Source organism: Pongo pygmaeus, chromosome X (assembly GCF_028885625.2).
Source record: "Pongo pygmaeus isolate AG05252 chromosome X, NHGRI_mPonPyg2-v2.0_pri, whole genome shotgun sequence".
Taxonomy (NCBI): domain Eukaryota; kingdom Metazoa; phylum Chordata; class Mammalia; order Primates; family Hominidae; genus Pongo; species Pongo pygmaeus.
In genome coordinates, this window is record NC_072396.2 from 13392570 (window position 1) to 13414575 (window position 22006).

Consider the following 22006-nt stretch of genomic DNA (forward strand, 5'->3'; position numbering starts at 1 on the left):
GACCCCCACTCCTGCCAGCCAGAGAACAACCCCCCACTTTGACTGTAATTTTCCTTTACCTACCCAAATCCTATAAAACGGCCCCACCCTTATCTCCCTTCACTGACTCTCTTTTCGGACTCAGCCCGCCTGCACCCAGGTGAAATAAACAGCCTTGTTGCTCACACAAAGCCTGTTTGGTGGTCTCTTCACACGGACGTGCATGAAAGCAATGAAAAAAAGACCAAAACAACAACCAAAACAGAAACAAACAAAGAACAACAAAAAACAGCTAAGCAAAGCAAACAATGCCACAATTTATAGGTTCGTGCAAAAGTAATTGTGGTTTTGCATTATTTTTAATGGCAAAAAGCACAGTTACTTTTGCACCAACCTAATATATGATTACCGAGCGCTCTAATGGTAAGGATAAATTAAAACCAGCTGATTGTTAATCTTTAGCCAAGACAAAAGCCCAATTCAGCTACTTACCTAGGAATGGGGCTCAGGCTGAACACTGCTCTCTACCATCTTTGAAGCGGGAAAAAACTCAAACTCGCCTTCCCTGTTGGAAGTGACCTGAAATTCCAGAAAGGAGTTACCTGCACTCTTCATCATGAAAGCAGGAAAACTTGCCTTCCTTGTTGGGAGCAAGTGAAACTCCAGAAAAGGAGCTATACAGCAAAATAAACTTTAGATCTCAACCAAATTTGGAGAGATCAGGGATTCTCTTGGTCGGGGGTGGGGATGTCTCCCAGGCCTCAGCCAATTGTCCTACTGGCTTGAGCCATAAAGATAGCTCAAGCTGGTACCAAGCACCAACAGTAGATTTGTCAAAGGTCAGGGGTACCTCTACTCAGAATCCCTTCATGGTTACCAATTTGTGAATCCAAAATATCTGAGACAGGCCTCAGTCAATTTAGAAAGTTTATTTTGCCAAGGTTAAGGATGCACCCATGACACAGCCTCAAGAGGTCCTGGCTACATGGGCCCAAGGTGGTCGGAGCAGAGCTTGGTTCTACATATTTTAGGGAGACGTGAGACATCAATCAACATGTGTAAGATGTACATTGGTTCCGTCCAGACAGGCAGGACAACTCGAATCAGGGGAGGGGGCTTCCAGGTCACAGGTAGATAAGAGACATTTGTTGCATTCTATTGGGTCTCTGATTAGCCTTTCACTGAATATACAATTCACATGTAAGAGGAGGGTGGTGGAATAGTCACTTATGCCTGGTCTGGCTTGGTGAAACCACAGGGCAGAGGAAGCAATCAGATATGCATTTGTCTCACATGAGCCTCAGAGGGATGACTTTGAGCTCTGTCTGTCCTTTGTCTACGAGGAATTTCCTTGTGGGCAAATTGTGAGGGAGGTATGTCTTTTTTTTTTTTTTTAATCTTTGTAGCTGTTTATTTAGGAATAAAATGGGAGGCAGGTTTGCTTGACGCAGTTCCCAGCTTGACTTCCCTTTAGCTTAGTGATTTTGGGGTCCCAAGATTTATTTTCCTTTCACAACTCCCATCTGATATATTTAAGGGGGAATTCTTTTGTGCCTACAGCATTGTTAGTGGAATGTGGAGCGACAGCAAGGGATGGGCCTACCTGGGATTTACCACCAGGGGGCTTGGACTCTTTCTCATGCGTCAACACCAATCACTGCCAATAGGGGGCAGCAACAATTTGCCTACAGCCTTTAGGCTTTGGTTTTAGACTCAAGGAGCTCAGGGTGTGGAATCTCCATTGTTTTTTCTCTGAAACTTGGCTTCTTATCTGCCTGCGGACTCAAATCCTCCTCCTGCCAATACTACAACAGCCACAGAACAAATGCATTGAAACTGAGAGAACTGATAAGAGGCTAGATCTAGTGTAAATCAGAGAATGGGCCTCATAAAAGGAGCAGTTTGGAGGAACCTAATCCTTCACAGTTTGTCTAGCAATTTCTAGGTTCAATCAATTGAGGGCTTAACCGGTAAACTCAAGTGGAAATTTTTTATTGGCTCCTGGTGATGTCACTCCTGGTGAGTGTGGGAGAACTGGTTTTCTAGGTGTGGGGATTCTTTATTCTCTGAAACACCCACTAGGAAACGCCCTGAGGCCTTTTCACCTTCTGTGGTGTCAGGACCTATCATGTAACTGGATACAATGCTTTTCCCAAACAGACTACACACAACAGAAAACTCAAAACATAGAAACGCTAAGTGGGAATAAGGGAAATAAACTACAAGAGGAGTGGTTCTTGACCTTGGCTGCACATGGGAATCACCTGGGAGCTTCAATCTGCAAGGACCAATGCCAGGGACTCCCCCGCCCCCTGCCCCCGAGATTTGGATTAACTGGTCTGCATGCAACCGGGGCAGCTGGAGTTTTGAAAGGTCCCCAGGTGGTTCCCATGTTACAGCCAAACTGAGAACCATTGTCAGATGTGCAGTCTTTGCTCCTGGGTCAATTAATTCCTCATGCCCACTAACTACTTTAGATGTCTCATGCTTTGAGCACATTTAAAATAAAACCCAAAACTTAATAAAACAAGGTTAGTACACAGAGAAATAGGAACCTGATTAAAATAGAACATAAAGTCAAGTCAGTTTGGTTTTGTTTTAAATCTCCAATTGCCACCATTAATTCTGCTCCCAGAGGTCAATAATGCTAGCCTGCTATTTGCTTTGTTCACTTCTGAATGAAGCACTTGTGTTTGCTGACCTTCAAACACTTCCAGGTTGTCTAAGAGGAAGCCATGTGGCACTTTGACTTTTCTGTGACCTGGCAATTTGTTTACATCAAATCCCTTTTAACTCTCTGCAGTTGACAGTGGAGAATTGAGTATTTTCATATGCTGCCCAAGCTCTAGGGTGGAAGGCTTTAAACTTGATTTAGGTCAAGTTGGCGGTGACCCAGGTGAGCCCCCAGGAAACTGCACTTCCACAGCCAAAACGTGGCCATCCACCACCTTAGGCATGACAGTTACAGTTTTGAACCTGCTATTAAGTCCCACAATTCTCTTGGTTAGTTAGAGTAATCAAACCTGTCAAGGGTAGGCAGAATTGGAGGAGTGAAGAATGGTTTTGAGGGTACAGTGGAAAAATCAACGTTGGAGTATGACAAGCCAGCCTCAACACTCAGTCACTCTTACCAGCTGTGAGATCTTAGGTGGGTTTATCACTGGCTGTGAGCTTGACTTGCCTATCTATACTATAAAGGAATAAAAGCCCCTTCAGGTGGTTTTTCTTAAATAAATGGAATAGACCTGTCATGTGCTGGTAAATGTTTAACAACTGGTTCTCAAGGTAGCGGGGGCAGCCCTGATTTGGAGTATTTCCATGGTGTAAATACTCTCACCATGGCAGATCTCGAGACACCAATGTGACAGCTCTGAATGTGGAATTGGGAAGAGGTATGCGCCATCTGGGATAAACCATCTCCTAGTACCTACCTAGAATGCAGCAGACACTCAGGATGTTATCCCCTGCCCTTCCCCCTTATAGGAACATCTATGCTGACAGAGACCTTTGCCATTATTAAAGCATTTTTACAAACACTATCTTATTACATTCTTAGGTGAGATGGGCAGGGCGGTTCTTATTTCTACGTTTTACAGACAAGAAGCCTCGGGCTCAGAGAGACTGGACAAAATTGCTCAGGAGCACACAGCAAGTAATCTACAAAATGGGCATAGTAGGCAGAGTAGCAGCCCCCAAAACATGTCTGCATCCTAATCCCTGGAACCTAAGAATATTTGGTTACATGGCAAAAGGGAATTTTGACTGCAGATGGATTTAATACTGCTAGTCAGGTGACCTCCAAGTAGGGAGATCATCCTAGATGATCCGGGTGGGCCTAATGTAGTGACAAGGGCCCTTAAAAGTGAAAGAAGGCAGCTCAAGAGGAGAGTCAGGGGGAAATGTGACTACGCAGGACTGGTCAGAGAGATGTGACATTGCCGGCTTTGAAGATGGAGGAAGCAAGGAATCTAGAAGGCCTCTAGAGGCTGGAAAGGCAGGGAAGCAGCTTCTCCCCCAGAACCTCCATGAAAACATGTAGCCTGCCAGGTACGTTTATTTTGGCCCAGTGAGACTTCTGACCTCCAGAACTTTAACATGATCAATTTGTGTTGTTTAAGCTGCTGGATCTGTGGTCCTTTGCTACTACAGGGATAGGAAATGAATCCAACGGGACTGGCAATCAGTTCTCCTCATCCCTCAAATCTCAGCTCAAATTTCACCTCTTGAGGGAGCCATGTTTTTCCTGCCCTTTCTAGGCCTCTGGTTTTACCTGAGTTCTGATAATATCTGACTTTAGGCACTCACCAGATGGTTGTGAATCTTTGCATACTTGCTGGTCTTCTCCCTAATCCCCAAGTGGCAAGAATATTCTTTTCATTTTGCATCACTTTCCACTAGCACAGCTCCTTCCCCAAGACCACAGCATAATAACTGCATTCAGAATGTGTGAGTGTGAAAATAGATGAATGAATGAATGGGAGCTGACATTAACAATAGTAGTGCACCCCAGCACCATCAGGAATCACGATGCTGAGCTGTCACTGTTGCAGAACAATTAAAAGCATTAAAAGCATCTCCTGGTAGTATCTTGAGCTACCTACCCCCTTCCCGCAGGAAAGACTTCCCGTCTTCCCACTGGCTCACAGAAGTGGCCTTTTCCTCCGGAAACCAGCGTGCATCTGTTAGCATCTTTTGTCTTTTGTGGGAAAGGGAGGATTCTGGCTCCAGACTGAAGAGGGACAGGCATGGTGTGTGGGTTCACAGAGCCCCAGACTCCAGACTCTGATGCCAGCATCTTTGTCTCAGCAAAGGTCATAATTGGATTTGGGTGTTTAAGGCAGTCACTGATTTACTGTTCTCATTTTTCAAGTGTGAGAAGTACTAACTCTGTGCTTTGCTTACTTCTAAAGGAACAAAGGCAGTATGAGCAGCCTTTCAATACTGCCACATAATACACTGAGAGCAGACATGACCACGTGCTACAAAGAGTCAGGGCTACGTAGGAAAGTTCACATCGGCGTGGGAAGTGAAAGTAAGCCACGTCACCGTTTCTGTCACGTGACAGCTGTGGGGTGTGGAGCAATTCACTGAGCCTCTTTCCTGGTGTGTAAGATGGGGATAATGATAGCTCCCATTCACTGACCACTTCCAAAGTGCCTGACCCTGTTCTAAGCCTTCACTGTCATCCTGATTTTATAGTTAAGACAGTTTGTCGGTGTCAGAAGCAGAACTGGCTACATAGTTTGCAAGTCCAGTGCCCTGGTTCAAAAATGATTAAGAATTTCAAGATGGTGGTAGCAGAGCAAAAAACCAAGCCGGGAGCCCTCCTTAGTGTGGCTCCTATGTGACTGCACAGGCTGCACACCCTGGGCAGAATTAGTATACAAATCCTGCAGCCTGACTCCAGAACCTTCCATCTTAACATCTATGCCACAAGAGCTGTCTCCTAAGGTGGCCGTGAGGTTGGAAATGAGACTAAGGCATTCCTGGCAGAGGGCACAGTGTGAATGACCATCTGGAAGTGCAGGCGTGGACAGGAAGATGAGGAAGGAATGATAAACTCTCATGGCTAAAGCTTTGCTGAAGGAAACAGAAGTGTGCTGGTAGGCAGTACTGGCTGCAAACTGTGCCCTCCCTGAAGGCCAACTATAAAGTGCAAGGCCCTTGTACTTTATAGGCGACTGGTGTTGAGGATCGCTGGAAGGTTTAGAAGCAGGGAGTAGCATGGACGCAAGCAGAGAACTGCCCCTAGGGGGAAGTGTGGAGCAGAGCAGACTGGGGCCTGGGCACCCGCTAGAGGAGGCCATTACAACCACACTCTAGGGATCTCATAGTGAGAGGCTCAGGGAGTAGAGGAAGGAAACAGGGAAAACTGAAGGTCTTCAAGGTAAGTAGAAATTATAGCTTTGGAATACGATCTGGAAACAGGAAACTGGGGGAAAGGAAAAGCTGCTGATGCCTGCTGGCCTGGCCTTTTGTTTGAGCGCCATCAGGCCCGCATGGAGTGTCGTCATGTACACAGGCTGCCTTTGCACACATAGAAAACAGGGTACATCTCTTCAGGAAGTAGAAACTCTTTGAGCAAAAGAAATCGATTTAACTTCCTAAAAACAACAGCTGTCACTGGCTATAAACTCAGTCATTTCTCAATTTGGGTTTTTCCCCCAAAATATTCCCTTCCAATTTTCAGAGGCATAATCAGTTCTGTGATTATGTTGCTTGCACATAATTAGATCACACAGTAATAATAATAACTGTAAACTCTGGAGGAAACAGAGTGCAATTAAAACCAGAAAGAAAAAAATCTCCCAAACCTCTCCCAGATTCTTCTCTCAAACTTGGGAGTGGGGCACCTCAAGCCCAGTGAAGGAATCAACATATTTTACCCCAAAATATATTTCTTTGACATATTTTGAGATGGCTGTTCACAGGGTCTGCAAACAGAAGCAGCCCTACAAAGCTGTCTCATGTGGCGAAGATTTGCATCTGCAGAGAAAAACTACGTTGATGCAGCCAGGCTTTCTCTGAGGCTCTCTTTTGTCCATACCTAGGAAAAACGAACTGAGAGTCTGATACCTTTAAAGGTCTGAAAGAAACATTTACCATCTATTCTGTCTGAGAGCTGCTACCTCTGAGATTTCTCCTATGTAACAAGAACGCCTTTGCCAGCCAGGCCTCCTCTTCTTCCCATGCCATAATCTTTTTGCCAAGATCCAAGCCCCCAGTCTTTCTGCAACCTCAAGGCTTCTGTACCCCACTGCAGGGATTGGTAATCACTCTATGGTTCTCCTCCATGTGCACAATAAATTTGTATGCTTTTTCTCCAATTAATCTGCCTTTTAATTTATTATTATTATAATTTTTTTTTGAGACGGAGTCTTGCTCTGTTGCCCAGGCTGGAGTGCAGTGGTGTGATCTCAGCTCACTGCAACCTCCGCCTCCTGGGTTCAAGCAATTCTGCTGCCTCAGCCTCCCGAGTAGCTGGGATTACAGGTGCACGCCACCACGCCTGGCTAATTTTTGTATTTTTAGTAGAGACAGGGTTTCACCATGTTGGCCAGGCTGGTCTCAAACTCCTGACCTTGTGATTCGCCTGCCTTGGCCTCCCAAAGTGCTGGGATTACAGGCATGAGCCATCATGCCTGGCCTATTATATATATTTTAATGCTCTCTCTCAGCAGAGTCAAGAGGATTAGTTATCAGTGTGTTGGACATACTGAGTATAGGGGGCCTGTGGGATATCTAAGAAGAAATGACTACTAGGCTGTTGCATATGTGGTTCTTTATTTCATTTTGTTTTAGAGCCAAAGTCTCACTCTGTCACTTAGACTGGAGTGCAGTGGCGAGGCTTTTTTTTTTTTTTTTTTTAGACAGGGTCTTAACTCTGTTGTTTAGGCTGGAGTGCAGTGGCACAATCATAGCTCACTGTAACCTTGAGCTCCTGGGCTCAAGCAACCCTCCCACTTCAGCCTCCTGAGCAGCTGAGATGACAGGCACGTACCACCACTCCTGAATTTTTTAAAAAATGTTTTAGGCATGTACCACCACAACTAAAAATTAGACATGTGCCACCACACCTAGTATTTAAAAAAATGTTTTCGTAGAGACGGTGATCTCGTTATGTTGCCCAGGCTGGTCTCAAACTCCTGGACCCATGTGATCCTCTGGCCTCAAGCAATCCTCCAGCCTCAGCCTCAGCCTCCCAAAGTGCTCAGATTATACCCAGTGCGCCCAGTCTATTAATCTGCCTTTTTTGAGTTGATTTTTCAGTAAACCTTCAGAGGGCGAAGGGGAGGTTTTCCCTTGGCCCCTACACTGGATTCAAATCCTAGCTCCCACTTCCCAACAATGTGACTTTGGGCAAGTCAGGTAACCTGGTTCTCTTCTATAATGTGAGGGAACCATTCGAGCACTTACCTCAATCATACTGCATTACCTTGTTCTGAAGTTTAAATGAGAAATGCTTAGACTAGTCTTCGGCATGTAGTAAAGCAGGCCATAAATGTCAGATATTATCATAATCTCCAGATTTTCTACAATGATTCTTGAATGACATTTAAGATCAGAAACATCTATGTAATTCTCATATTACTATCATTGTTATGTATTCCTTCTTTCCGAATGAAGAATGAAGGTACTATCCACTGACACCACAGTCATAAGGTTGGGTCAAGCCTTATGACCACCCTAGAAGCCTAGACAGAAGGGTTCAAAGGCTCTTCTTCTCATATGGGCTAGTAATAAACAGGGTCTCTAACAGAATAGGGGAAACCTGAGTTGAGCAAGTTCATGAGGGAGGGGAAGCTGACGCCCACATCAGCACTTGTTTTCGAAGAGGAGCTGTCTTAGCCCAGAGCCGTGGCTCACGCCTGTAATCCCAGTATTTTGGGAGGCCGAAGTGGGAGAAATGCTTGAGCCCAAGAGTTCAAGTCTAGCCTGGGCAACATAGTGAGACCTTGTCTCTAGAAAAAATTTAAAAAATTAGACAGGCATGGTGGTGTGTGCCTGTGATCCCAGCTACTCGGGAGGCTGAGGTGGGAAAATTGCTTGAGCCTAGGAGGTCAAGGCTACAGTGAGCTATGATCACACCACTGCACTCCAGCCTGAGCAACAGAGCAAGACCCTGTCTTTAAAAAAAAAAAAAAAAGAAGAGGAGCTCTCCAGATTAATAACAATCTCCCCAGTTTTCATGATTCAGGCGTCAAATCCTGCTGCCCCATATGGTTCTCACCACTCAACGAGTATTATTTACAGAGGGCCATCGTTGCTATGTCTTGGAGATAGAGAGAGAAATAGGACCCAGGCCGACCACTGAGGAGATCCAGCCTGATGGGGAGAGAAGACAGAGAACACACAAGTGGGGCTAGACACGGTGGCTCACACCTGTAATCCCAGCACTTTGGGAGGCTGAGGCGAGTGGATCACCAGAGATCAGGAGTTCGAGACTGGCATGGCCAACATGGTGAAACCCTGTCACTACTACAAATACAAAAATTAGCCGGGTATGGTCCTGTAGTCCCAGCTACTCGGGAGGCTGAGGCAAGAGAATCGCTTGAACCCAGGAGGGAGGGGTTGTAGTCAGCCGGGATTTCGCCACTGTACTCCAGCCTGGGCGACAGAGAGAGACTCCATCTCTAAATAAATAAAAATAAAAAGAGAACACACAGGTGGCAGCAACTGGGACAAATGTCACTGCAGAAGACCTTCCAAGGGGGTATTGGGGGGTGAGGACCGCATTTTGCCTTAGGGTGACAAAGAAGCTTCACACAGTGGGCCACTTTCTGGGGTGTTGGTGATCTGAATCTTGATGGAGAGGGTGGTTACATGCATGTACATGGTTGTCTAGCACTCATCGAGGTACATTCAAGATGAATTTTATGTCAATTAAACCTCAGTCAGGTTGATAGTAAAGAGTCTGAAACATCGTGTTAGCACTTAGTGGGCTCTTGGGAATTCTCTGCAGAATGAGAACGTGAGGAGTACGGAGGGTGGGAGTACTGGCACTTTCTGCATCCCCAGGAGCTGGCTCCACATTGCTCCTGGCTCTGCATCCTGATTTTGGGTGGCCACAGGGAGAAGACAGGGCTGAAGCCAGCCTCCACAGGAGAGGGTCCTCTAGCAAGGCCCGGCAGGGCCTCAGGGAGTTCAGAGGGAGGCTTGCTTTTGCTTGCTTGTCTGAACACAGGCCCACCTTGAGTGAACACAGGCCCCACCTTGACTAAACACAGGCTTCTTGCTGGGCGGGCCAGCTCTGAGCCTTGCAGGCCACTTTATCACGTTGGTGGCTCCCATCTGTTCTTAGAGTCCACATCTCCACTGGGTTGAGCTCTCAGCCACCTCTGCCTAGGCTGCTCTCTTCTGAAACTTTCTTCTTCCTCTGCCTCCCCTACTTCCCCTCACCCCCTCCTCACCCTTCCCATTCTCTCTCCGCTAGGGCAGAGGACCCAGTTGGGGCAGGGCTGACAGGAGCCCCTGAGAGGAGAACTTAGAGGCCTGAGACCTGTTGAGGGTGTGTGTGTGTGTGTGTGTGTGTGTGTGTGTGTGTCTGTGTCTCTATGTTTGGGAGAATTTGGATAAAGAGACAGGCCAGTAGCGGTGGCTCCCACCTGTAATCCCAGCACTTTGGGAAGCCGAGGTGGGCTGATCACTTGAGGTCAGGAGTTCAAAATCAACCATGCCAAATGGTGAAACCCCGTCTCTACTAAAAATACAAAAATTAGCTGGGCGTGGTGCCACGCACCTGTAATCCCAGCTACTCGGGAGGCTGAGGCACGAGAATTGCTTGAACCCGGGAGGCAGTAGTTGCAGTGAGCCGAGATCACGCCACTGTACTCCAGCCTGGGCAACAGAGCGAGACTCCGTTTCAAAAATAAAAAATAAAAAATGAAAAAAACCAGACAGAGACAGCCAAATTAGCAATGTGCCTGTGAGAGGGCCTAAGTTTTCCCCCTCAGGGTAGTCTTGTCAGATGAAATACAGGATGCCCAGTTAAATTGGAATTTCACAGAAATAAAATAATTTCTATGGTCTCAAATATTGCATGGGACATATTCATACTAAAAAGCTATTTGTTATTTACCTGAAATTCCCATTTAAATTTGAGGACATCTTCCATTTTTATTGGCTAAATCTGGCAACCCTCCCTCAGGGTGTGATGGCGGGAAGCAGGAGAGAACACAGATGTCCCCTGTTATCTCCCTGAGCCCCGCGTGGCCCTCTCAGGGAACCACAAGCCAGGGCCAAGCCCATCCAATCCTCTTGCACCAGGGGCAGCAGAAGCCATGCCGCTAGTGGCAGTCACCTCAGTGGAAGTAGAGCAGGCCTGTGGCGGCGTGTGAGGCTTTTTGCTCTGCTTCTGTGGAAGTGATTATCCAATAACTAGTAGGAATCGGGCAGTTGGCAGACGCCTCCCATGCTATAAAGCCACACAAGGCAGGCGAGTGTGGGCACAGATGAGAGGCTGAGAGGGGAGGTAGGATGTCACCCCTGCCGTCGCCAGCCTCACCTGTTTTCCCAGGTGTCCCCCAACCACTACCCACGTGGATCCTCCCTCGAAGAGCCCCCTTTCAGGGCCCCATTGGCACTTCACTCTTGAGGGAGGCCTGGGAGAAGCTAGTGGAAAGTTACTTCCACATAAACGGTCAGACAGACGGATGATGAAACCACAGGAAACCACAGCTCCTCCCCTGCCGGGGCACCAGGCCAGAAGCCAACCTGCTAGGCTTGGGGACCCATTCTGGTGTTGCTAGGGGCTCAGAGACCCTGGGGAAGTCCCTTAATGTGTGTCTCATGTCTTCACTTATGGATGGGATGCCAGCTACCCTCTCATGCCCTCACAGGGCTGTTGGGAGGCAAGGGTGAGCTAGCAGATGCAAAATAATGGCAAAATTAAGAAACCAAGTACCTGTACAAATGTACACTTTTATAGTGGTTCAATTTGGCCACACGTGCTTCTACTTAGAGAAACACCATGCATGAATATTCAGGCACATATACATATCACTATATGATCCTACGAGCAACTTCCCTACCTCACTGAATATATGATTCAGTTCACCAAAATGTAATGCTATGGTCACATTCTACAAGGAAAACATCCAAAGCACAGCCACTGTAAGTGAGGATAGTTCTCAACTGGGCCTATGGTGGGCTGGCTGACTACACTTGCATTCTAGAACAGGGCCTACTGCAGACTGGTCTGCAGTTAGTTTGATCTAGGGTTATGACAGCAGTTGACTTGAAAATAACTTTCCTCCTGCCCCTTTAAGAACACAAGTTCCTTCCCTTGCAGATAAGCAGGAAGTCCCCCTCCCTCTGTCTTGGTGCTTGGTGGTGTGTTTCACTTCCTTTCAAAGGTGTTTTCTTACTAAAGAAACCCCAAGCCCAGGGTCACATTCTGTTTCTTTCAAAGGCATACTCAACTGCCTGTTGTTGATTCTGTGACAAGTTTCTTGAGCAAGAAAATACACAGAAAAAATGTTAAATGTATAAAATATGAAAGTAAAACATCAATAATGTTTTAAATATTTAAAATATAAAAGTAATGCATGCTTCTGGTAAAAATGTAAATGGTAGAGGTTTCTCTATTTCCTTTCCCCAGAGGTAAGCTCTTAAAATTCCCTTCTGGAAATGGTCTCTCTACACCTCACTTTTTTATTGCACAGAAGAGATCAGACACTGTTTATGAGGCTCTTAAGAGTATTCTGGCTGGGCGCGGTGGCTCATGCCTGTAATCCTAGCACTTTAGGAGGCCGAGGTGGGTGGATCACGAACTCAGGAGTTGGAGACCACCCTGGCCAACATGGTGAAACCCCATCTCTACTAAAAATACAAAAAGTAGCCGGTGTGGTGGTGGGTGCCTGTAATCCCAGCTACTCGGGAGGCTGAGGCAGCAGAATTGTTTGAACCCGGGAGGCAGAGGTTGCAGTGAGCCGAGATCGCGCCACTGCACTCCAGCCTGGGTGACAGAGCGAGACTCTGTCTCGGGGAAAAAAAAAAAAAGAGTATTCTTTGGACATCCTTCCACAGCATATCATGAATAAATCTGCCTCAATCTTTTTCTAACAGCTGCATAGTTTTCCATTGTTTGGGTACTCTATCATGTATTTAATTAATCTCCCAATTAATATACACTTAGGTTGATTGTAGCTTTTGCTCTTATCTACAATGCTATGGGGGAAAGATCTAGATGTTTGTGCATGTGTATGTATATGTATATGTAAGTGTGTTAGTATGGCTGTAGAATAAGAGTCCCGTCACTGGACTTAAACTGGAAATGCTGGGTTCAACTGGAAATGCTGTTTTAATTGTGACAGCCACCGGTGCCTCTGAAAAGTCCCTACGAATTGACCCTTCCAACAACAGCATATAAGAGCTTTCACTTTTCTTTCCCTGCATTCTGGCCAATTGGAGCCACTACTCAACCTTTTCATTTTTGTCAGTCTGAAAGGAGCAGAGAGGTCCTCATTGTTTGATTTGCATTTGAAAGCCTACCATACAGGGGCATCTTCTCATGTTGTTCTTGGCTCAGTGAGGAGGGCCTTAGAGACCAGACTTTGGAACCAGATAGAGCTGGATACCGTCCCAGCTCAGCCACTTGCCAACTGTGATCTCTGGAGCCTCGGTTTATCCATCTGTAAAATGAGCATCCTTAGACTAAATTCATGGGATTTACTGAGAGGGTGCAATAAAGCAATAAAAAATGTTTATCACTACAAATGTTAGTGTGTTTCTCATCCAAACAAAAATATATATATATACATATTTACATATAGTCATGCATTGCTTAACAATGGGGATACGTTCTAGGCGATTTCCTCATTGTGCAAAGATCACAGAGTGTACTTACACAAACCTAGATGGTACAGCCTACTACATACCTAGGTTATATGGTACAGCCCATGGTTCCTAGGCTGCAAACCTGTACAGCATGTCACTGCACTAAATACTGTAGGCAACTGTAACACAATGCTAAGTATTTGTGTATCTAAAATTAGAAAAGGTACAGTTAAAAAATACAGTATTATTTTATGGGATCACTGAAATGTCATCACGCAGTACATGACTCTGTGTGTGTGTGTGTGTATATATATATACACACACACATATATGCACATACACACATACTCTTATACTGTATATGTATACAGATGTGTGTGTGTATATATATAGTCTTATACTGTATATGTATATAGTGTATATGTGTGTGTGTATATATACATATATATATATACATACACAGGGATATATATATACTTTTTTGACCTAGTCAACGGCCAATTTAACCGTCTCTACAGCATCTGAGATCTCACCTTCTCCTCACTGCTGTCCCCTGCTTGAGGGTAGAAAATGTAAATGAAATGCTGAAAAATAAAACTTAAAAATGTCACATTCAATGGTTGGTCTTACCAGCTGAGCAACCTTGGCCATGGTACTTCTCTGAGCTCCAGTTTCTTTCTCTGTAAAATGGGGTGTTCACTCTACCTACCCCACAATGTCACTGGGAGAATGAAGAGGTGCTTAGGGCAGTGCCTGGCTCTGGCAAGCACTCGATAAATGATCCTTGTGGTTGTTCTTCTTGGCCAGGGATCCCCTAAAGTGCACAGGCCACTTTCCCCAGTGGGATAGGAGGAAAGTAGTCACCTCAACTAACAGAGGGTAATCTATCAAACACCTACTGGGCTAGTTGAAGACCCTTTGGGCCTATAAACACTGCGGTAGGGTGTGGTGGAAGGGCATCCCCAACTCTCTGGTCCAGTCTTTGAGACACAATTAGATCCTGCCATGCTCAGCAAGCAGGTTGAGCCATCAGACCCTGTTTTTTTTTTTCTTTCTTTCTCTCTTTCTCTCTTTCTTTCTTTCCTTCCTTTCTTTCTTTTGACAGGGTCTTGCTCTGTGACCCGGGCCGGAGTGCAGTGGTGCCAAGGCTACAGCTCACTGCAGCCGTGACCTCACGTGCTCAAGCCATCCTTCCATCTCAGCCTGCTAAGTAGCTGGGACTACAGGCATGTACTACAATGCCCAGCTAATTTTTGTATTTTTTGTAGAGACGGGGTTTTGCCATGTTGCCCAGGCTGGTCTCGAACTCTTGGGCTCAAGCGATCCTCCTGCCTCAGCTTCCCAAAGTGCTGGGATTACAGGCGTGAACCACCTCGCCCGGCCTCACTCCTCCATTGGTTTTTAATCTCCTTTGTAGAGGTCATCAACAACCCCATTTAAGCGTTTAACCCCATTTTAGCGTTTAACAAGAAAAGACCTTCTTGGGGTGGGGCGGGGAGTGGGAAGTTATAGTGAATCTCCTTTGTGAGAAACAAATGCCATTTTCTGAATGATTTTCGCCACGTTTTATTTTTTAAAAATTTTCTCCTTTGGAAGCAGGGTGCACTGTGTATACTGTCATGTTGCTCAGATGACAGGTAAGTTACCCGTGAGTAGGCATAGTGCTGACGTCGTTTCTGGGTCGTTCAATACCACACAGAATCACCTTGAGTTTATGCATGGTGAGGAGAGTAATTCACCCTCATCAAGGCTATGATTTATCCCGCCATAACTGAGTTAAGGTTTTTGTGAAGACAGCTGAAATATCCACACCATGCAGGGAACAGAGACACATTAAACAACAACACATCTCAAAAAATACTAGTTTTGCAGTGGAGAAACCTGGGTGGTAACACATTAATCAACTGATCCAAGTTAACATCCCAATAACAGAACATACCAACTTCATGGGCCCCCTGCTGTGAGACACCGAGAAGGTCACAGTGTCCCTCGCTCGAGTAGCATTCCTGCCAAAAATGCAAGCCCAAATCTAATCCTGAGGAAACATCAGTCAAACTTAAATCAAGGGAAATTCCACAAAATCAGCAGCCAGTCTTCTTCAAAAATAGTGTCATGGAATACAGACAGGCTGATAAAGTTCTAAATTAAAAGACACTAGTGGGGCATATCAATTACATGCCATGCATGATCCTGGATTGGAACATGGACCGGAAAAAGCTGTTATAAGAATGTTATTGGGCTAATAGACAAAATTTGAATAAGGTCTGCACATCAGATAATAGTCTTGTAGCAATGTGACATTTCCTGGTACTGACAATTTTACTGTGGCTGTGTTGGAGAATGACCTTATTCTTAGAAAATGCATACCTAGTATTTGTGGGTTAAAAGGTGTCATATTCACAACTTATTCTCCATGGTCTAGAAAAAATAAGTAAGTAGGTACACAGAAAGATAGGCAGATAAAAAAATAGGTATAGATAGATAGATAGATAGATAGATAGATAGATAGTAGAATATTGATAAAGCAAGTATGGCCAATTATTAACAACTGGTGAATCTGGGTTAAGGGTATACCACAGTTCTTTACTGTCTTTTTGCAGCTTTTCTGTAAGTTTGAAATTATTCTAAAGTGAAACATTTTAAACATTCTAGTAACTGCAACCATGGTGCATGTTACAAACTAAATAATAAATAAGTCCTAATTAATAAAGGAAGCAAAACATTAACGTTGCAGAAATGTAAAACCAAAAACAAATGACAAAGCACTCTCCCTCCGCTGGCAGTTTTAGCATTCTTGTACACAGAATGATCATTTATTTTGTTTTGTTTTTTTTTTCAAGTTCCTCTTAGTACAAAATTTAAATCTCTTTCATTTAACATGCCTGCACAAAGTACTTAGTAGGTGCCAAGCAATGACTCACAACAAAGCCAGTTCCCAATGGCTCTTGTTCTCATTGAAAGTGAAGGCCATATTCTATATGTATGTATCCTGTCTGCCTTCAGTAGAGAAGGCAGGAACACTGGGAGGAAGGAAGAAGGTAAAAAAATCTTTATTAAAATGCCTCCTGACATGTGCACTTGGACTCTACTAGGCAAATCAAATGTCCTACATCCTATCCGAGCTCCAGATCATCTATCCTAAAACCTGAGCACACCGCGCCTCCCCATCCCCTGCCCAGTTAAGTTTCTCCACTTCAGTGGATGGCCACTCCATCCTTCCAGTTGCTCAGACCAAAATCTTTGCATCAGCCTGGACTCCTCACTTTCTCTCCCCCTCCACACCCTGTAGATCAGCAAATCCTATTGGCTCTACCTTCAAAATACATTCAGCATCTGTCCACTCATCACCACTCCACTGTCCCATCCTGGTCTGTCCTCCACCTGAATTGTTGCAATGGCCTGTAAAGCAGCCTCCCTGCTCCTAGTCTAGTCTCAACCCAGGAGCCAGAGTGGCCATGGTCCCTTTCAAACCTGAATCAGATCATGGGACTTCTCTGATGGCAAACTGCCAGTGGCTTCCTAACTCATGCAAAAAAAGGAAGGCCAAAGTTCTTAAAATGGCCTAGGAAGTTCCTCATGTTTGGCACCACCCATCCCACACTCCCATAAGGGTGATTTGACCTATTTGGCCTCACGTTGTACGACTCCAGGGAACACTGCTGCTCTCCTGCTTCAGCCATGCTGGCTTTCGTGTGTGGTCGTGGTCCCTGCTCAGGACCTTGGAGTTGGCTGTGACCTCTCCCTGGAGCACCTCCCCCAGACATCTGCATGGCTCACTTCCTCTTTCCCTTGAAGTCTTGACTCTGATGGCTTACCTGGACCACCCCTCCTACACACTCCCTGTTCATTTCCCTTACCCTACTCTCACTTTCCATGGGCATCTTCTAGTATACTATGCACACTACTTATTTTTAAAAATATGTATTCTCTCTTTCTGGCCCGCTAGAAAGTAAACTCCTTAAAGGCAGAAGTTTTGTTTATTGAGATAACCTTGGCTCCTACAACAATGCCTGCCACACAGTAGTAACTCAATAAAAATTGGTTGAACAAATAAAGACTATTTCAAAAATTAAGCATGGGAGATCAATGTAGTTGCATATTAAAATGATTTCTATAAAAATAAGCATGATTAGTCGAGATCTTTTTTTTTTTTTTTTTTTTGAGACGGAGTTTTGCTCCTGTTTCCCAGGCTAGAGTGCAATGGTACAATCTCGGCTCACTGCAACCTCCGCCTCCCGGGTTCAAGCGATTCTCTCCTCCCTCAGCCTCCCAGTAGCTGGGATTACAGGCGCCTGCTATCACGCCCGGCTAATTTTTGTATTTTTAGTAGAGACGGGGTTTCGACATGTTGGCCAGGCTGGTCTCGAACTCCTGACCTGAGGTGATCCACCGCCTTGGCCTCCCAAAGTGCTGGGATTACAGGCGTGAGCCACCGCGCCTGGCCCAGTCAAGATTTTTTAACAAAATTTTTTAATTATGTCTTTCAACAAAGGTGTTTATTCTGGGTTTTGGAGTTTGCATTCAAAATTTTGCATTCAAATCTGAATTTAGCTTTGTGATTCCTGAGCTTCAGTTTCCTTCCAGCAAAACCAAAAATAGAAGGACTTGGCTTGAAGGGTTTTAACTGAGGATTAAATTAGATGATACACCTGGCACTGGTTTAATAAATGAGAGTACAAGCTTTTTCTCATTTTGTCATTCTGTAAATCTACCCAGAGTTAAGCCAAACTTCACAAGTTAAATTCTCTACAAGACAGCCCTCACTTCAGACACCAGTCCCCAGGGTCACTCACTCTTCCAACCAACTGGCTAACATTTAGAGATTCCCGTGACCACCCTCAGGCTCAATAATTTGCTAGAACGATTCACAGAACTCAGGGAAGTGCTATACTTACAGTTTTATTACAGTCAAAGGATACAGCCCAAAGAAGAAATGCGCAGGGCAACGTCTGTCAAGGTTCCAAGTGCAACGCTTCTGTCATCCTTAAGGATGTGTTATCCTCCCAGCCTGAAAGTATGACAATACTCAAGGAGTAATGTCAATCAAGGAGGCTCACTTCAGCTTTGGTGTACTAAAATTTTTATTGAGGCCTAATGAGGCCTCATACAGGCATGATTGATGGAATCACTGGTCACATGGTTCATTCTCCAGCTCTCCTTTTCCCCTCCAGAGGTTGGGCTTATATCTCAGGGCTTAAAGCCCCAACCCTCTAATCACATATTTGATCTTTCCGGCCTGGCCAGCCCCTATTCTGAATCATCTCATTAGCATAAACTGTCCAGTGTGAGCCACCTCATTATCATAAACAATCAGGCCAGGTCCAAGGGGCCCACCATGAATAACAAAGACACTCCAATCACTCAGGAAATTCCAAGGGTTTAGAAGCTACATCGCAGGAACTAGAGATAATGGCCAGCCAAATTCTTCATTACACAAAACCAAACACAGTGTTCTAGCTAAAAAGTAAGGCATTTATGCAAACATAACCACAGAGTACAAAATATAAAATTCAGACATTAAAATACCTCCTCCTGGCCCAAACTAAAATTGTGTCCCTGTCTGTGTATACACAGAAAAATAGAAAAATTTAAGTGCAAATGTATGCTCACTCTTTGTGCCAAGGACCTTAAGTAGTAAAAAAAAAAAAAAAAAGACTAGGAAGCCATTTTCATGAATGAGTAAATTTAGGTCTTTGGAAGCCACGTGTGTAATTTCAGATCTGAGAAATAGATGCTTGTATGACAAAAACTAACAATATACACCACCATCACCACCACTGCCACTACCAAAACAAAATCAGGTCTATTATTGTTTGGTTAGCACTGGGAACAATTCCAGTATTGGTGAACCATCCTATATTTAGGTAAAATACACACTCTGAGATGACTGAGTTTCATATATGACTGAATCTGAATTTGGCTCCTTCTCATCTTAGATATACAATCTTCCTCCTAAAGTATGGATTCTATGAGATCTAGCACCTAAAATTATGCCTAAAGGACTACGGGCCCACAGTTGAATACGAGGAGTTTTGGTTTATGGTCTTGGCTCTGCAAACCAACTGAATACCCTTGAATGGGTGGCTTAACCTCTCTGTGCTGAATTCCATCCTCTGCAAAATATTGATACCAATATCTAGTCCCTTTATCTGCATACAAGTACTTTAAGGATAAAATGACACAAAAGGTGAGAGAATATTTTGATGAAGTTCACTAAAACTAGATAAATATGAGTTGCATTACATAAGGAATTACTGAACACCAAAATGTAAGGTGACACCTATAAGCTGGTCTTCCCCCCGCCCCCACCAGCTGTTGTCCAATTTGTTGCTTTCTCTGAGCTGGTGCCCAAACCCTTTCAGGTAAGCTACTGGTATAGATGGTGAAATTTAGATCAAGCAGAGAATATTCAGAGGTAAATGGTAAATTAAATTTCAAAAGCAGAGTTATTGGTTTATCACATTCATTGGTAGCCACGCCATCACTTCCATTTTTTTCTCAAAAAACACTGTTGGTGGCCGGGCACGGTGGCTCACGCCTGTAATCCCAGCACTTTGGGAGGCCGAGGCGGGCAGATCACGAGGTCAGGAGATTGAGACCATCCTGGCTAACACAGGTGAAACCCCGTCTCTACTAAAAATACAAAAAAAAATTAGCCGGGCGTGGTGGCGGGCGCCTGTGGTCCCAGCTACTTGGGAGACTGAGGCAGGAGGATGGCATGAACCCGGGAGGCGGAGCTTGCAGTGAGCCGAGATCTCGCCAGTGCACTCCAGCCTGGGCAACAGACTCCAGCCTGGGCGACAGAGCAAGACTCTGTCTCAAAAAACAAAACAAAACAAACAAAACAAAAACGCTGTTGGTGACTTTCTCTAGTTTAAGAAACCGTTCCTTTAGTTTGGGGTCCACTGACACCCAAGAGATTTTTTGAAGAGAATCTAGGGAACTTAGAAGGAAAAAAACTCATCTTTATTTTCATTAACCTCTGAATGTTAGCGGTTTCTTCAAATACGCATGTAGTCAAGAAACCTCTGAAATCTTAGCAGTTCCTGTGCTTGTGTCAATAAAAGAAATTACAGATATTTTTATATCTGTTAACGTTGTGTAGATATCAAACATCGATCACTATTTTGAATTTATAGTGGATATGAGACTGACTGCTAGACTGTGTTCTTTAATATATAAAGAAGCACATATATTACATCACAATTATTAAAAATTTTGGTAATTGTATGTAAACATAATTTTCATTTGTGATCCCAGGTTTTTTATTTTAAGCATTGACATAATTCTGAGAAAGGATCTATGAGGGGGTGGGGTGGTCCCCAACCCCCTGCCGTGCAGTTAGGAACCGGGCCACACAGCAGGAAGTGAGAGGCCAGCATTACCGCATGACCGCCTGAGCTATGCCTCCTGTGAGTTCAGGGCGGCATTAGATTTTTATAGGATCGCCAACCCTATTTCAAACTGCACATACGAGGGATCCAGGTTGTGCGCTCCTTATGAGAAGCTAATGCCTAATGATCTCAGGTGGAACAGTTTCATCCTGAAACCAGCACCCTCCCGACCCTGTCCATGGAAAGATTGTCTTCCACGAAACCGGTCTCTGGTGCCAAAGAGGTTAGGAACCGCTGATCTGTGGGACTATTGGGTCAGTTTCAATTCTCTTTCATTGGCCTTGGTACATGTAAGTCAATTCTGAGGCACAAGTAAGCTGAAAGTTGTAGCCATCACTCAGACAGGAAAAAATAACCCGGCAGAAAGGAAGAGAACAGAACTGGTGTGTGCAAACGGTGGCGGCTGCTCCAAAACACCAGCTCCAAGGGCACCTAGGCTCAGATCGAAGCATTGCAGGTGGCAAAGAGGCTGGAGCATCCTGTGTACACACTCAGACTGATCCACCAGTGAAAGGAAGGGGTTAAAGAAGAGGAACATGGAAAACTTCCAGGAGAGCTGACAAACTTAGCTGCAAAGTCAGGATAAAACAGTCCAAGAACCCCAACAAGAAACTGCTGGAGGTGATGTCAGAGAGTTCCTCTCTCTCATAAAGATCAAAGATTTCTTGGGACTGTCTGCTGTGCACAAGCGTGGCCCGGCCCTGGGTCAACAAGAATGTCCCTCAACTGGAGAGAAAACTGAGAGAGGGATGAAGAATTCCAATTCTGGCATTGGTGCCACCAGCTCTACTGGTGCCAGCAGTCTGAGAACCTTGGTCTGGTATCCGCACCTCCTCCCAGGTGCGCTGGGAATGGGTAAGGGAACTAAGATGCTGTGGCCCTTAAGCTCTGCCGGTCAAATCAACCTATGATTAAGCTCTATAGTATTGTTAAGAAGCCCATTGTTTTGTGCTTTAAAATTTGTTTTTCTCTAGTTTCCTAATAAAAAGTTTTTTTTTTTCTAAATTGCCACCACTTTCTCAACTCAAGAAGAACAGGGAGTTTCCACACCTGGGAAGTGTTAATGGGCATGACCTGAGAGGGCATTATAGGCAGAGGAGGAGGCATGTGTGTGAGGGCCCATTCCTGGGTCCAGGAAAAGACAGTAGCACTGGAGGCACTCAGAGAATGAGAATCTAAAAAGAGCAGGACTGGCTTCAGAACTTGGGGGACACAGTACAAAATGGAAATGTGGGGTAAGAATTTCAAAATGGCGGCAGCAGTACATTAAGCCAAGCACCAGGGACTTCTGAGCATAAGGCCTAGTGCAGCTGCACAGCTGTGCACCTGTGAAGCCAGTCCTGGAGAGGCCAAAT

The 22006-nt window shown here is 44.9% G+C and overlaps 1 long non-coding RNA gene across 3 annotated transcripts in view; it reads right to left on the bottom strand.

Annotated features, from left to right (window-relative positions):
- LOC129023867 (uncharacterized) overlaps window positions 1–18415 on the bottom strand; it is a 59092-nt gene extending 40677 nt beyond the window's left edge. For 2 of the 3 annotated variants that reach the window (XR_008496961.1, XR_010125428.1), the window contains exon 1: window positions 18153–18415. This is a non-coding gene — a long non-coding RNA (uncharacterized LOC129023867). Of the gene's footprint in view, window positions 1–471; window positions 559–18152 lie in introns of all 3 variants that reach the window. The other variant, XR_010125429.1, reaches the window with a different exon arrangement.
- Window positions 18416–22006: the final 3591 nt, after the last annotated feature.